Source organism: Taudactylus pleione, unplaced genomic scaffold (assembly GCF_031769625.1).
Source record: "Taudactylus pleione unplaced genomic scaffold, aTauple2 ptg000154l, whole genome shotgun sequence".
Classification (NCBI taxonomy): domain Eukaryota; kingdom Metazoa; phylum Chordata; class Amphibia; order Anura; family Myobatrachidae; genus Taudactylus; species Taudactylus pleione.
In genome coordinates, this window is record NW_028284556.1 from 28,980,297 (window position 1) to 28,996,970 (window position 16,674).

Genomic DNA, 16,674 nt, shown 5'->3' on the forward strand with positions numbered 1-16,674 from the left:
TGCCAATCAACTTCTGGGCCACATACTGGCTGATGGCCGCTCATTCTCGCCTAATCAATGCTTGGAGTTAGTCAGAATTTGTGGGTTTTTGTTTGTCCACCCGCCTCTTGAGGATTGACCACAAATTCTCAATGGGATTAAGGTCTGGGAGTTTCCTGGCCATGGACCCAAAAGTTCTATGTTTTTTTCCCTGAGCCACTTAGTTATCACTTTTGCCTTATGGCAAAGTGCTCCATCATACTGGAAAAGGCATTGTTTACCACCAAACTGTTCTTGGATGGTTGGGAGAAGTTGCTCTTAGAGTTTGTTTTGATACCATTCTTTATTCATGGCTGTGTTCTTAGGCAAAATTGTGAGTGAGCCCATTCCCTTGGCTGAGAAACAACCCCACACATGAATGGTCTCAGGACGCTTTGCTGTTGGCATGACACAGGACTGATGGTAGCGCTCACCTTTTCTTCTACAGACTAGCGTTTTTCCAGATGCCCCAAACAATCTGGGGATTCATCATAGAAAATAACTTTACCCCAGTCCTCAACAGTCCAATCCCTGTACCTTTTGTAGAATATCAGTCTGTCCCTGATGTTTTTCCTGGAGAAAAGTGGCTTCTTTGCTGCCCTTCTTGACACCAAGCCATCTTCCAAAAGTCTTCGCCTCACTGTGTGTGAAGTTGCACTCACACCTGCCTGCTGCCATTCATGAGCAAGCCCTTTTTGTGCAAAGCAATGATGACTGCATGTATTTCCTTGCAGGTAACCATGGTTAACAGAGGAAGAACAATGATAATTCAAAGCTCCACCCTCCTTTTAAAGCTTCCAGTTTGTTATTCTAACTCAATCAGCATGACAGAGTGATCTCCAGCCTTTTCCTCGTCAACACTCTCCCCTGTGTTAATCACTGATTGATGTCAGCTGGTCCTTTTGTGGCGGGGCTGAAATGCAGTGGAAATGTTGTTTTTGGGATCAAGGGCTCGATTCAGACCTGCTCGCAAGATGCGCTCGCAAGCACTTAGAGTATGCAAATTTGGCAAAGGCAGGTGATCGCACAGCAAAGCATTAGCACACCCACTATGTCTTAGTATGCAATCGCTCTGTGTATGCAGATGCCCACCAGCCTGTCTTAAGATGCCCACTTGCGCACGTCATCTCCAGGAAGTGCATGCAACCATCGGTACATCGAGTACCATCGGACCCATATGCAGCACTTGTGGCTGACCATACCCTACCGCAAGCACTGTGAGCACTTCAGTGTAATATTCAACCAAGTGACGTGTACTATGACGTTGCCTCTTAATTGTGCATGCCTCTAAAACGGCGTTGGAACGCTCAGGCACAGCTGCGTTCGCACCTCCACTGCCCGTTTTTAATGGCCAGCCCCTGTCACCAACCACAAACGGCTTCTCCTGTCACTCAGTTGGCTGGGCTGTCTATGCGTTGTGAGCGAACGCTTCCCGATCGCTCAGACTGGTTCCCGCACGCGCACTGCGATGCATACATATGCGCAAAATGCAAAAATCGGATGGCTGCGTGCGAATACTTCCTAACGAGGGGGGTCTGAATCAGGCCCTAAGTTCATTGTCATGGCAAAGAGGGACTTTGCAATTAATTGCAATTCATCCGATCACTCTTCATGACATTCTGGAGTATATGCAAATTCCCATCATAAAAACTGAAGCAGTAGACTTTGTGAAAACCAATACTTGTGTCATTCTCAAAACTTTTGGCCATGGCTGTACTGTATCTATTTCCCATGCTCACCTTGGGCTCCTTTTTCAAAATAAATCTTTACTGCTTACTTAGATATCTTTCCTTTCACTTTGGCATGCACAAGGTAGTAGGTATTTATTACTATGAAAATTGTAGATGTGTGAGTCATAAGCAGAAACAAGGGTAGTTTCATATAAGTTGTCTCATATCACCACAAAAGAAAAATGACACACACACAAAACACACTGCAAGTACACATGCAGACACACAATCACGCACACACACACACACACAAAACACAAACCACAATGAAGAAATGAAGCCCTTTATAGTACTGTCCAGAGGAACAGATCTGTGTGTTCTTCTGCGCTGGCTAAGAATGCCAACAACTGTCTCATTAGTCAGAGTACTAACATTTCTGATGTAACTGGACAGATGACAGCCAATTAACTTGTGATTGTGAAAGTAAACTGAAAGGTACTGGATTAATGAGTGCTTATTTTTTTGCCTTTCAAAACCTACAGTCCTGTTGTCATGTTTTGGAAGGATTTCCTTTCATGCCGTAAGCCACGGATGCACAACAGACACGAACAACAGGCTTTATGAAATTGCTACAGCCGTACAATGCACTTTACTACAGCCAAACATTAGTAGGTCATTCTATCTTCTGTAGACAGTTATCTATAAATATAGAACTTCTGTTCTGCTGTAAGCTTTTGGTAACCGTAGATGGGACCATGAAATAAACACGTTTAATAACAGTGAATTGTCTTTTCATTTGTTACTGGTCTGAGGAACTTCTAAGTTTTGTGTCATTTAAAAAAATCTCTGCAGCCCAGACAGTCTGTATGAATCATACAAAAGTGATAGATATATGATACAATGATTTATGGGATGAAGTTTCTGTGCTAGAGAGATTTCAATGTTGCGCAACATCATGTTTGTCATAATGGACATTAAAATGTTCCATAATTCAGTTTTATAAACACACAAAGCTTTTAAAATGCATTTGTTGCATCAAAGTACTAATCTTTGTTTACATTGTTTTCAGTTATATATATTAATCTTGGGTATACAACAAAATTAGAATCTGGTAACTAGTAAACTGCCACCTGGTCCACCAAGGCTCACGTGATCGTTCATGTCTTGGTCATGTTGGCTGTCCCGTTCAGTTGTCCACTGAGAGTGTGTGCAGCGGCGCTTAGTACAGTGTTGCCGGATGTAAGGTTTTCTCCAAAATCTTTTAAGTGCTTAGTGTCTCTTAAGGTCTTAGGTTGAGTACACACTAGACGATGTGTACCCAGCCCGACATCTTCAGTAGGGGAGCCGGCATCGGCAAGTGCATACAGCCTTGCCGATGCCGACTGCGTCGGGGCGATAGCGGGGGCCATGCTGTATTCAGCAGCATGACCCTCGCTTACGATATCCCCATCGGCCCTGCATGTAGGGCCGACAAAGGATGTCACTGAATGATGTGCGGGAGTGCGCATCATCAGTGACATAGCAGGTACACACTAGATGATGTGCCTGATATGTCTCTCTCGGATCTGCCGGATCGGACGACATATCGTCTAGTGTGTTCCCAGCATTAATCCAGCCCTGATCAAATTATACATTTTGATAAGAGGAGGCCCAGCTAAAATAGAGATGTGTGACATAAAAATGGTTGATTGATACATTGGTTTTATACATGTTTCATGATTGTGTGATTACTTTTCCAACATTTGCAAAGTAAACCGATAAGATTCAGTATGTAAACTACTTCTAAAAAGGCTATACTTATGAAAAGGCTGTTTTGACTTATGAAATCATGTAATTTTTCTAGTTCTTTTCAGTAAATGAAGGAAAATGTATGATTGATATGTTTGGGATAAAGGGGAAGATTTTTTAAACCTTGGAGAGAGATAAAGTGCCAACCAATCAGCTTCTAATTGTCATTTTACAGGTTGTTTTTTAAAAAATTACAGTTAGGCGCTGATTGGTTGGCTTCATTTAGCTTTTACCAATGTAATCTATTGTATTGTATTTATCTCTCTCCACTTTACCTCTCTCCAAAGTTTGATACATATTCTACCTAGTTTTTATAAATATACTCTAACACTGAATCAAGGAACAAATGTCATATTACAGGTGTTGCTAAAATCTATGAGTTAGTAAACTGGATTTTATTTTGATGAGTTCTGAAAAGTAGGGATACATGAAATCCATATTTTAGGATTTGGCTGATAACAAAATAATTTTACTAAATATTCTACCGGATCATAAAGATTTGTCAAAACTCAGATCTTAGAGGTGTAATTAGGTTCTAAGAAGACAAGGGCGCTGTTTCCTAACTAATCTTACAACAACCCTAGAGGATCTCCTGCCGCACACATTATTACAAGTGGCACCAATACAATTTGTACCCATTAGAGTTATTATATATAGTTATTAAAACTGCAGAGGTGTTAAAGCTATACAATAATTGAAGCATATATAGGGGCATATTCAATTGGGTGCGAGGTTTAGTGTGGAAAAAACCTCGCGCCCAATTTTGGATTACCGCAGGTATGCGCTCTCCCGATACCCGCGGTATCCAATTATATAAAGGGGTCGCAGGGTTTTCAGCTCTGAAAACCCTGCGCCGCTTAAAAAAACAAAATTAAAAAATTCTGCACTTACCTGTACCTGCCTGGGGGACTCTGGTGGTCTCCGCAGTTCCCGGTGGCCTCCCCTCTATCATCTCACTGGAGAGGGGGCTGCTGGGAGTCCCGGGTGCTGCTGGGAGGGGCAAGGGCTGCTGGGAGTTGTAGTTCTCCCAGCGCCCATTCCGGGGGGCACACTGAACTTGGTGGGGGGTACACATACACCAGGGGTCACACGCACACAATCATGCACACACACACTCACTCATACTCACTCATACACACTACATACTCACCGCTGCTGCAGGAGACCGGGTCCCGACACTGGATGCAGAAGACAGTGCTTCAGAAGGTGCGTATTGCTGACTAATTAAGCAAATTGGAAATTTCCAATTGCTTAATTAGTCATTAGGATGGGTGCTGCCGGGGTCCCAGAGCATTTACCAGAATTTTTTCCTGAAATTGGGGATTTTAGGAAAAATTGGTCGTGCTCTGGAGGTGTGCAAAAAAACACCTCCCGGCGCGCAAAAAGTCAAAAGCCACGCTCCTAATTGAATAGCAAAAATTCCGCACCTGCAGGCAAAACTCAACAGGTGCAAGATTTTTGCTTTTCTAGCGCCCAACTGAATATGCCCCATAAAGTTGCTACAAAACATATTAAAAAAACATTAAATAGGAATCAAGTTTAAAAATGACACATTTGGTTAAATTTACTAAAGTGAGGGTTTTTAGAAGTTGTTGCCCATAGCAACCAATCACATTCCATTTATTATCTTCTAGAAGGTGCACTGCTAAAAAAAATGATAAGTAGAATTTGAATGGCTACTATGGGCTACAACTCCACTTAAAAAAACCTGCACTTCAATAAATATACCTCATAGTGTTCTGCTGGAGACTTTAGACGTGGGCTCTTGGTGAAAGGGCATAACAGTCAGCTGCTGAACTATACCTTGGCTCCTATGTCATTATGTCTTAGCAAAGGACTTCTTAAATTAAACAGGACCTGATATTTTTCAGATTTATAGTCTGCAGTACATAGTGCCTTATCCACATGATAATTGTTTAAAAACTTTATTTATAAATTATGTGGAGCTCACAGTCTAAAATCTCTATCACACTAACACTAAGTTTATTTAGGCTATGGGAGGAAGCCCATTCAAACAAAACAATGGAGAACATACAAACTCCACACATACAGTGTTTGGTGCCCTAAAAAGACATAAGATCTCATTAGCTCTGCCCACCCAGGGAGACCATACATTTTTCCATATCTTACTTGCAAACACTGAATGTCAGCTGCGTAAAAGTACTTATATAAAACTTACCGACTTTCCGGGAGCAGCCGGAGGGGGTTTTCTGTAAAGGGGGCGGGGCCTAATTACATTTATAGTCCGGCAGTGCCCCCTTTACAGAAAACCCCCATGTTTCACGGGTTTCACGGGCTAAATTACGCGATTTGCGACATTTAGTCCCGCCCCTTCCCTACAGGCCAGAAAATTCCACATAAAATCTCCCCATCCTACCCACTGGATGCGGGAGATATGCCTACTCTTCCGGGGGTGCGGGGTGGTTTCCCGAAAAATCGGGAGCCTCCCGGATTTGGATTTGGTTCTAATTCGTCGTCCGGCTTTGGATTTGGATTTGCCAAACTGCGGTGACTGGCTTTGGATTTGGATTTGGATTTATTTTACAAAAATTGACAAAAAAAGCTAAAATCACATAAATTGATGCTTTTTTCTTTTTAGAGTATCATTAACCTCAATAACTTTAATTTCCAGTCATTTATAGTCAATTTAGACCACCTCACAGCTTATAATATTGTTTTCAACATTATTGGCCAAAGGTTGCAGTGAGCTGACTGGTTACTAAGCTACAAAGCAGCGGCGCAGCGGCACAGACACCACAATTTAAAGCACATCTATGAAACATTGCCACACAGCAGTGGCAGAAATGAAAAGTAGTGCACCCACCCAGTGGGGTACAGCCAGCAGAATCACAGTACTTTTTTACATAGTGGGCTACGGCCCTAGGAGTCACAGTGCACAATCTTATTCACATTACACAACACATAGTGCCCCTGATTCACATTACACCATAAAGTAGTGTCTCTTATTTATGTTACGACACACAGTAGTGCCCCTTTTACACAGTGCCCACAGTAGTGCCCCTTTTACACAATGCCCACAGTAGTGACCCTTTTACACAATGCCCACAGTAGTGACCCTTATACACAAAGCCAACAGTAGTAATGTTCCTTATACAATGCCCACAGTAGTAGTGCCACTTATACAATGCCCCCAGCAGTGGTGTCCCTTACACAATGGCCCCAGTAGTGGTGCCCCCTATGCAGTCCCCTTAGTTGGTGCGCCCAGTAGTAGTATGCCCCCCATTAGCATGCACCCAGTAGTATGTGTCCCAGTAGTATGTCCCCCAGTAGCAGTGCCCCCATTAGCAGGTCCCCAGTAGTAGTGCCCCCATTAGCATGCCCCCCAGTAGCAGTGCCCCCAGTAGCAGTACCCCAGTAGTAGTGCCCTCATTAAGATGCCCCCAGTAGTAATGACCCCATTAACATGCCCCCAGTAGTGGTATGCCCCCCTTAGCAGGCCCCCAGTAGTAGTAGTGCCCCCCCTTAGCAGGCCCCCAGTAGTAGTAGTGCCCCCCTTAGCAGGCCCCCAGTAGTAGTATGCCCCCCATTAGCAGGCCCCCACTTAGCAGGCCCCCAGTAGTAGTATGCCCCCCCAGTAATGCCCCCTTACACACACACACACACACACACACATAAAAATAACATAAAAAACACCTGAATCCCTGCTCCCGCCGCCGTCCACTCTGCTCTGCTGTATAATGTGCGGAGGGAGCTGGAAGACGGAGCTCATGAGTGAGCTCCAACCGGCTCCCTCCGTGCAGCAGCCAATGAGAGTCTGTGTGACTCTCATTGGCTGCTATAGCAAACACACAGCTGCCGCTGGCAGCTGTGTGTTTGATCTGTGTAGGACAGACCGCTATCACAGCGGTCTGCCCTACACTAGAGGAGCCCTGACGTTGGATTCTCTCGCGAGAATCCGACATCAGGAGGCTGCGGCTCGGCCTCGAACGGGGATCAGGGAACACCCGAACAGCGTTCGGGTGGACTCGGATCCCCAATGTTTGGAGCGGTTCAGATTCCACAGAATCCGAACCGCTCATCTTTAATATAAAGATATTAATATTCATTGCTGGGTGGAGAGAGCACAGATGATCTTTGTCCTTATTTAGACATACATGGAGTAAAAGGCACTACGCAAAATGGACATGAATTGAAACGTCCTATTTCAAGGCCACAAATTACACTCTGTAGAGTAATTTTAACTTTCTAATAAGCAGTGGCGTAACTATAGAGGGTGCAAGGGGTGCCCTTGCTATGGGGCCGGCAGCTTAGGAGGCCCGCTGGCCCAGCAAGGAACCCCTGCACCCAGGCCTGGCGTCAGGAGGGTACAAAGGGCACACCTGTCCAGGTTCTTGCTAAGGGGCCCCGTGGTTCTGAGAGGCACAAAACGCATGTGCCGCGACTAATATTGCATGATAAACTGACATGACCGCGCCACCCACCCGGCGTGGGTATGCAAAAAACCCAGCATTATTATATTAGCAAGGTCCCTCCGGTAACACCTGTCACCTGGTCCGTATTGCGCTGTGCATATACAGTATGAATTACGCTGTTACCGCCCTTTCTCTGTGTCTTTGCCGCCATGCCAATCCACCTAAGAGGAGCAGGGAGGAATTGGTAAAAATGGAAGGAACCGACAGGCACAGTGCACAGCAAGTTCCAGCACCACAAGTTCAAGCTGCAGCACCTTCACACCTGCCCCAGGCTGTGGGTAAGTGACAGTGTGTTTTTTACTTTATTTAATTTTGCTTTGATAATTATATTTTTACATATGGGAGTCTGGGATTACAAAAGTCCATATGCTGACCAGTAATATTAAAAAAAGAGCATGGTTTGTATTGTATGTAAATTTTTATACTAGTCTATAGTGCTGCACTGTAATGTTCTGTGAAGACTGAAAATATACAAAGTTAAGAGAAAAGACTGCAAAGACCTATTGCAGGCACAAGAACAACAACAATATTTTTCTACCAGTCAATAGGCAAAGGGTGTTTAAAATAAACAAACATATATATATATATATATATATATATATAAATCCATTAAACGGCAGCACTCCACGGATTTTCAAGTAAAGAAGAGAGTCGCTCCGGGCTCACACTGAAGTCAAGCAACGTTTCAGATTTATTTCAAATCTTTCGTCAAGCTAAATATAACAAACAAGTCTTACCTTATATACTTTAAGCACCCAAGTGTACACAGCGCCGGGCGGGCATCCTTCCCTCTCCGTCGGTGTGCGGCGTGACGTCACACGCCACGCGTCCGACGTCGGGTCAGGTGGGCAGCTGTTACCAAAGAAAAGTGACTCTGCCTGCTGTCTTCTGGCCTGAGAACCCCGGTCGTTGTCATTGGTAACAGTGAGTGCCGGTCTCCATTACCTTTTCTATATATATATATGTATATATATTAGGGGTGTGCACCGGCCACTTTTCGTGTTTTGTGTTTTAGTTTTGGATCTGGATCTTTCTTCGTGTTTTAGATCTGGATTGGTTTTGCCAAAACCACCCTTCCGTGTTTTGGGTTCTGGGTTTTGTGTTTTGGATCTGTATTTTTTCTTAAAAAAAAAAAAAAAAAAAACGCTAAAATCACATAAAATGGGCTTTTTTTTGTTCCTACGCTATAATAACCCCAATAACATTAATTTCCACTCATTTCCACTCTATTCTGAACACCTCACACCTCACAATATTGTTTTTAGGCCAAAAGGTTGCACCGAGGTAGCTGGATGACTATGCTAAGCGACACAAGTGGGCGGCACAAACACGTGGCCCATCTAGGAGTGGCACTGCAGTGGCAGACAGGAAGCCAATGAGCGTTATGGTGCCCATTTGCATGTAGCACGAACCCGGGAGATCCGTGCTACATGCATCTGTGTGATTGGCACAGAGCAATGACAGGTCCGTGAGACCCGTCTGTGCTGCTGTGGTAAAAAAAAAAAAAACCTGTGTAAAAAAAGAAAAAAAATGGCGTGCACCCCCCCAAAAAAGAGCAACCAGCCCCGGGCATTAGTAACCCAGTGCTGGGTGTGCTTAAATACAGGGGACAAACGACGTAGGGGTCCCCTGTACTTAAGCACAACCAGCACCGGGCTAGTCAGAACCAGCGCTGGTTGCCAAAATACGGGGGACAAACGACGTAGGGGTCCCCCGTATTCTGCGCAACCAGCTCTGGGCTCTGATCCGGTCCTGGTTCTGGAAATACAGGGGAAAAAAAATAGTAGGGTTCCCCTGTATGTTCCAGAACCTGCACTGGACTTTTTCTAGCGGGGGGCTGATGCCACAGCCAGGGGAGCCCTTTCACCGGGCCCCCCAGCCGCAGCATCAGCCCTGACCGCTAGTCAGCCCAGGCCGGGGATCCCTGGAGAGCTGGGGACCCCCCCAATAAAGGGGTCACCCTCTCCAGGGCACCCCAGGCCCAGGCTGATAGCCCGGGGCTATCCCCGCCACCACCAGGGGAGGCGGGTTGATTGTGTGGTGTGGTGTAAATAAAGAATATCAAACATTGGCCCTCATTCAGAGCCGCACGTTAACAACAGTACGCTCGTTGCGTTCCGATGTTGACTAACCGCGCATGCGTCGGTGTTACACTGCGCATGTGCGTACGGCAGATTGCGAGCTTTTTTTCTCTCGTTCCTAAAATAGCGTACAGGAAGTGACATGTCAAATGTGATTGACAGAACAGGGCGTTTTTGGGTGTTGACGGGGGTGGAGATGAAAAAACGCAGGCGTGGCGAGGCGTTTTTGGGGCGTACATACATTAGCAGATGCGAACGTCAAATGTGTTCGGACCGTCTCATACGTCACTGAAACATCCGCTTTCCCTTCAAAATGCTCGCACAGCTTAGGGTCAGGATTACTCGACCACATTGGCGATGGCCTTCTCCTCCGTCCCGGGACTCCACGATGGTGCAGCGATTAATCGCGGCTGGTCAGTAAAGTAATTAGTGTTGGATTGAAATCCGGCTTGGTATGTGTTTGGAAAGCAGTTTATTGGGATAGCACAAAAGCGTACGCAGGTGGAAATCAGAGCTGCTAATGTCATGATTACACAATCAATTAGCGTACATTTTTGGGGTTTTATTTTGGCCACAATTTGGTGGTTATGGCCTATTGTAACAATAATGTCATCATCTTTTAATTAGCTCCCCTTTTTTTTGGTTTACTGTGGAATTTGCATCGCTATGTGATTTTTTAAACGTTCCTTAAAGAGGCCTTTTTTTTTTTTAAAGAGGGTCAGTTTTTGCGTTTAAGGCCAGGATTAAATGTAACCCATTTGTACAATAATGTCACAATACAATGTCAGTGTTTTGTTTTTAATTTATTGTTTACACACAAACAAATTGGCCTAATATTGTATTGCCTTTTTTTGTGGCCAAGATATTTGATCCAAAAAAAAATATAACATAACTACTAACATAAGCGTAAATACAAAATTTAAAAACATTTCACAAGAAAGGAGAGGGAAGTTTTGACCAGAAAGGAATATGAGCCAAGCACAGAAGGAGTGTGGGAAAAGTCGCCATTGCTGTCACCGTTTTCTCGCCCGTTTGGCTGGGTGAGGGTGGGCGCCAGACCGGGTCCGGGATGCCATCGGGCTGGCCTGTCCAGAGGCAGATGTTGTGGCCTCTGGACTAGGCACAGGGCTAGGCACATTTGGAGGATTGGCTGATGTTGTGCCAGAGGTGGAGGATCCGGATGTTCCGGCAGGAAGGGAGGTCGGCTCCACCATGTGCTGGCGAACGAGCTGCTCCAGGGCATCGGCGATGCGGATGTTGGCCCTGGTATTTTCCGCCAGGGCCTGACCAATGGTCACGTTGGCCGCAGCATTTTGCTCCAGGGCCTCAGCCACCCGTATCAGACTGGCGTCCATCCTCTGCAGAATCTCCGTATGGCAATCCGATTTAAAATTGAGTTCTGTGAGGAGGCCCACTGCCTGCGAGGGGGCACGCCCTGGACTGGCTTCTGCAGGGTCCTCAGCCGGATGTACTGGTTCCTCCCCTGCAGAGCCAGCAGAAATTCTGCGGCCAAGGCTCCCCTCTGGAGCAGACTCATCCGCCTCTGTCTCTGTTAGGAAATTGGAGAAAAGACTCACATTAGAATCTACATATTGGCACAATAGCATTTCTGAGTTGGTGACATCACAAGACTTACCTTGGCCAACATGAGGAGCCGCAAAGTCTGGCATGTCCGTATCCATGTTGGACACGCCAAACACCTCCACAGCCTGCACACACCCCTGTGCCATCTCTTCTAAGTCTGTCAACTCCAATGACACAGGGGTGGGACCCCCACCTGTCCCCCTTGCATGCCTAGCCCTGTCGGCAAGTTTTTGTTTGAGACGATATTTGAAGTCTGCCCATCTGTGGAATGAATTTGGAACCATTATCCTTTTTTTTACAATGGGGTTTGTTTATAGGATGGGAAAGTGTTTACTTACCGCCGTTTGACATCCCGGGCTAGACGGACATAATCACCCACCCTATTGACAGCAACGGCGACCTCCTCCCACATTCTCCACTTCTGGCTTTGGCTCATATTCCTGGCTGCCTGGGGCAGGATGTCAACGCACTTCTGGATCAAAACCTCCATCTCCTTGCTTGTGAAATGTGGCTGCCTTTTTTTTTTGGCAGCTTTGGCGGGTTGACTGGGGCCAGCAGTCTCTTCCATGTCATCCTCCTCACCTATTTGGGTAAATATGCAGATTTAGCCACTTCACAACTTGCACAATATTATGTTTTAAAAGAATCATTGACACAAAATGCATGAAGGCCTTACCGCCGCAATTTTGACCATTGTTTCCCTGGTTTGAAGCCATGTCTCTGCTTCCAGCATGAAATCATCCAGAAATTCTATGTGATTTCGTGACGTATTTATACATGCGTCCTTAGTTTGCGGCCGCATCATTGATTGTGCGTCCCTATGATTCATCCTTAATTTGTGCGGGAAAATAAACACTATTTATGGCTTGGTGTGTGTGGATTCGAGGTGGGGTTGTTGGAGTGTTGTCGGTTAAGTGGTTTGGATTTGGTTGTTTGCGTTTGGAGGATTTGGCAGAGTTGTTTTTTTGTTTGTTTTTGCTACATTTCTTTGGTTTTTCCGTTCGCATTTTTTTCATTTTTTCAACATCCTTTCCTGATTTGGTAAGTTTTGTGCATTCAAATTTGTGGCCAATTGGTGTATTCTTCTGTTTTGTGGTTCGTTAATTTGTTTAACACTCATTTCATCTTTTTTAGTTTTTTTTTGTTTTCGGACCCAAAGAAGTTTTTTGTGGAAATCTTATATATTCGAGTTGGGTAAGTCCATTTTTTGTCTTGCATTTGCGAATTAATTACCGCATTTTTGACTGTTGGTGTAGCGACTTGCATTTGCGAATTAATTACCGCATTTTTGACTGTTGGTGTAGCGACTTGCATTTGCGAATTAATTACCGCATTTTTGACTGTTGGTGTAGCGACTTGCATTTGCGAATTAATTACCGCATTTTTGACTGTTGGTGTAGCGACTTGCATTTGCGAATTAATTACCGCATTTTTGACTGTTGGTGTAGCGACTTGCATTTGCGAATTATTTTCCGCATTTTTGACGGCTTATTCATCATATAATCCAGTTTTGCTTTTCCCTTTTCCATTTTTTGGGTCCATTTGAACCCTATTTGACGTACGGTGTGCAATGTCGTTTTCATCGATGGCCAAATGTGTTTTTCCGCTATTTTCTGTGTTGGCTTGCAACAATTTTTAAACAAAAAAAACACCCTCTAAATTTTTGAAGTCTCATTGTTGGCTTTTTTACAGTTTATACGTATCATGACAATACCCCGGCATGTAAGCAGCTATGGATGGTATCAGAAAGCTAAGTTGTTTTTTCTTACTTTTGGGGTGGGTCAAAAGCCTTACATTGTAAACTTTGAATTTCAGGTAGATCTGGGGCGAATTGTTCTGGCCCTGCTCCCGGAAGACGACCAACCTCAAACTCGTCCCAGGCGTAGGCATCGTAGGCATGCAAGGCCCCAGATATTTCGAACACGTGTCACCCTTTTTGGAATGCCCGATGATGAGGTTTTAAGACGCTACCGTCTACCTCCCAAAATCATCATAGACACTCTCTCATTAATAGAAAGTGATCTTGAGCGGCAAATTGACAGTCCAACAGCAATACCACCACTGACGCAATTTATGGCGGTGTTACATTTCTGTGCCTCAGGATCATTTCAAACAACGGTGGGAATAGTGGCGGGCATCTCCCAATCCTCCTTTTCCAGGATCCTGAGGGCAGTGATGGAGGCACTTTTCAAGCACCTCCATCATTTTATTAAAATGCCTTTGGATATGGGTGCCCTTAGTGTGGCCAAGGCCAATTTTTACCAAATAGCTGGCTTCCCACACATCATAGGGGTTGTGGATGGTACTCACATACCACTTCAGCCTCCAGCACGGCTGGAGGCAATATTTAGAAACAGGAAACACTATCACTCCCTGAATGTAATGGTGGTATGTGATGCCTCCCTCCAGATCCTGTCCCTGAATGCTAAATTACCCGGAAGTGCTCATGACTCCTTCGTCATCCGGCAATCAGGGATATGGCAGAAATTAACCAACCTACAAGCTGGTGATGCGTGGCTTCTGGGTAAGTGGAGACCTTTAGTACATAACAATGTTAAGCTTGATACACAGTGTTCCTGATGTGGTCTATTTTTGTTCACAGGAGACAGTGGATACCCTTGCATGTCCTGGCTGCTCACTCCTTATTTGGCTCCCACACCAGGGCCACAAAGTGCGTATAATTCCGCACTTACAGCCACCAGGCAAGTGGTGGAGTGCTGTATCGGCCTTTTAAAAGGCCGATTCAGATGCCTCCACCGCTCTGGTGGCGAGCTCATGTATGTGCCGGATATGGTGTCGAAAATTGTGGTCCTGTGTGGGATATTTCACAACATTGCCATAAGGAGTGGTGTCCCAATGCAGCCAGAGGATGCCTTACCTGAGGATGGCCCCCCCGAGGTTGGTCGAAGGTCAGTATGTGGGGGGGCCATACGCGATGATGTGGTGGCCAGATTTTTTAGGTAAGTTTGAACAAAACTCCAGTGTTTATACCTAATGTGTTTGTGTTTTTTGGCGAACATCTAATTTAATTTTAATTTTCTCACCATCTTCTGTTTGTTCACATAATCTTTGGCACTCCAACGCTCACTACTTCCTGCTACCCTTACCAAACCTGGATCTGGTCCTTTTGGGCATATATTCTTGAACCCATATCGCAACGCCATGTTTGTGGAATCATGTTGGCATGGTCCTTCGTCAACCAGTTCTTGATTTTGTGTTTTTATTTAATTATTTCTTGGTATGTGTTGTATTTGAATTTATCACTGTGTATTTTTTTTGGGAGTGACCACTTTGTTTTCTCTGTTATGTTGTGAATAAATGTTTGAAGAGTGAAATGGTCTTCCTTTTTTGGGACGTTAACAGCAAGTGTAACCAGGTTAACACAAGTTACATTTGACTAAGGGGTAAACCAGTACTGACGCCAGTTGAGCAAAACTGAAATATGTTTTCAGCTTCCCAATCCACACCAAAAGGAAGCCTGGCCCAACCTTGGGATTTGTAAGATTGGCCTAAGCAGCTTGCGCACCAAGTAGGAACCTGGAAAATGTAGAAATCTGTAATTGACACTACACCCAAAAAGGGAAATGACATTGTTACTGTTATGTGTTTCTGGTGTCTGTTTGACATACAAAGACAAAACACAATCTAACTTTTAAAAAAGGGAAATCCTTGCAGGAACTTATGTCAGGCTAAACTATCTTGGTTTTGGTTTTTAAAAATGAGCCACAACGTATATTTGTCTTAATAAATTTATTTGGAAAATAGAACAAAAAAAAAAAATCTAATACCGAAGGAGGCCAGACAGCCGGTCGAGGGCCACCAGAAGGCCGATTACATGGTGGCGCATCTGCCCCACAACATCCGCCACCTCTTGCCGATGCCTCTGTTCCTCTGTGGGTGAGAAAAGTGTGTGGGTTAATACAACAATAGGGAATCCACAGAAAAACATAAAAAAAAACCCAAATCACTCCTAAACCCAAAAACAGAATTAAAAAGGGTGGGCTGGCAAAAATACAAGGCCTAGGTACAAATTCCCACAGGTATGATATGTGTATGCTTAAATCACCAGGAAGAGGTAAAGGCAAACCTTCACAATCAACAAAAGTCAAGCCACAAAAACACGAAGAAAGGCACGACACATGATTACATACAAACAGTTTGTGCTTGAAAAAAAAAATTAAAAAAACATACCGGGAGACAAATCGGGAGCTCCGGCCAAACCTCCATGATCCTCCTCGGAGGATCCGTCATTCCCCAAAGAATGGGGCGGAGTTATGCTGGACTCCGGGGAGGGGGTAATTGGAAGAGGGGTGGGTGGAGGAGAGGGGGAAGTGGGACGGAGGGGAAGGAGGCCCGACATTTCCGGGAGAGGGTCTGGGAAGGATGGGGAGGAGTGGGGAATAGGGGAAAGATTTGGGGTGGAGTGTTGGCTGGGGGTTGGGGAGAGTGGGCGGGAACGCCGTCTGGATGGACGTTGACGGCGGAGTCTTGGCTGTCCCCCTAAAATATGTCAAAGAAATTGCGTTTAGTTTATGGACAAATCCGGGCAACCAAACAAAAAAAAAAAAAATAATAAAAAATAAAACCAAAAAAAATAGCAGTAGAATTAAAAAATCAGAAAAAGAGGGGAAACATGCAGACGCAGATATGAGTACCAATAATAAATAGAACAGACAGGAAAACATGCAGACGCAGATATGAGTACAAATAATAAATAGAACAGACAGGAAAACATGCAGACGCAGATATGAGTACAAATAATAAATAGAACAGACAGGAAAACATGCAGACGCAGATATGAGTACAAATAATAAATAGAACAGACAGGAAAACATGCAGACGCAGATATGAGTACAAATAATAAATAGAACAGACAGGAAAACATGCAGATGCAGATATGAGTACAAATAATAAATAGAACAGACAGGAAAACATGCAGACGCAGATATGAGTACAAATAATAAATAGAACAGACAGGAAAACATGCAGACGCAGATATGAGTACAAATAATAAATAGAACAGACAGGAAAACATGCAGACGCAGATATGAGTACAAATAATAAATAGAACAGACAGGAAAACATGCAGACGCAGATATG